Genomic DNA, 1,393 nt, shown 5'->3' with positions numbered 1-1,393 from the left:
GAATATTTTATGGGATTAGAATATATTCTTAGATTCACGCATTTTAAAATAAAAATTAAGAGTTATGTGTAAAACCAGAGTCACCAATTTTTTCATTCATTAATGGAAAGAGAAAATAAACAATTAGCACTTACCTTTCCCAATATTTGTGATTTAGGTCCAAAAAGTCATCTAATTTTGCTATTTCCTTGAGGTACTGAGTTAATTTTAAAAGTTCTTTGTCTTTATCTCGATTTAGGTGAGCTTTCATAAAAGGCCTTATCTTTAGTCCATTCTGTGGGTTCATTAGAAAATTTCTTCTGATGTCATCAAACATAATGGTGTTCTTTTTGCTGTAAAACTCTGAAAACTTCCCCCATATAACGCCAAGAGGCTTTACATCTATTAATCCTCTCCTTGGCATATGCACTGTTATCATAGCGGCACTGTCCAACATGAAGGTAATTTTATAATTTGCATTTGTGCTCACTCCCAGCTCTTTCATTTTAGCTTCAACCCACTTCATATTTGTTGCAGACCAAATAACAATGTCATAATCCTCATATGCAGATGTTAGGAATTCATGAAGATATGGCCGCATTAATTCTACCCCAGTCTCTGCACAAGACCTATGGTCAAATAATGTATAATCAACGTCTAGTACCAAAAGCTTTTTCCCTTCCCTGGGTGGATTCAAAATTTCCACTTTGTACTCTTTCACTCTATGAGAAATTTTCAGTAGGTTTTCATCCCTATTACTTCGACTACTTCATCTTCAATATCAAAGTCATTGACAACATCATCATTATCAGGAGGTGGACCTAAGACATCTTCCAAGCTCTCCTCACGAGTTCCCATCATCATGATTTTAGTATTTGGTTTCAGTTTGAGAGCTCCAAGCTTAACATCATTTTCTGCAGGTTTGCCTTTAACTTTAAGTCCAAGTAATTTCCGTCGGTCTGGTAGCACTCCTGTAAGGGTCTTGAGAAACTGTTTGAAATCCAGCACAGTATCATCTTCTGAAAGTGTGGTCACTGAATATTCCTGCCCACCCCATTTTACTATGATAGGGAGAGCCATCCTTAAAACATATGTTGAGGCAACTTTTCTTCAGAAAAATACACCTGGAGAGCAGTGGGGCCGGCGGCAGCGTACGCAGGAACTTGCCGCAGCCACCAATTTGTACTTTTAATCCTTTCGCCTTTTTCACTGAACCCCTCTCCCTTCAGGCAACCCTCAGTTTGTTCTCTGTATCTATGGGTATGTTTGTTTATTTATTTATTTTTTAAAATATATTTTATTGATTTTTTAAAGAAAGAAAGGGAGAGAAAAAGATAGTTAGAAACATCAATGAGAGAAAAAGACAAATCAGCAGCCTTCTGCACACTACCCACTGAGAAACTGCAAGCAGCTA

The 1,393-nt window shown here is 37.0% G+C and overlaps 1 pseudogene; it reads right to left on the bottom strand.

The window, feature by feature from the left end:
• Positions 1–26: 26 nt before the first annotated feature.
• Positions 27–1,136, bottom strand: LOC102757472 (annotated as a pseudogene).
• Between the last annotated feature and the right edge of the window lie 257 nt (positions 1,137–1,393).

Source organism: Myotis davidii, unplaced genomic scaffold (genome assembly GCF_000327345.1).
Source record: "Myotis davidii unplaced genomic scaffold, ASM32734v1 scaffold908, whole genome shotgun sequence".
Classification (NCBI taxonomy): domain Eukaryota; kingdom Metazoa; phylum Chordata; class Mammalia; order Chiroptera; family Vespertilionidae; genus Myotis; species Myotis davidii.
This window is presented reverse-complemented; position numbering and strand designations above follow the sequence as displayed.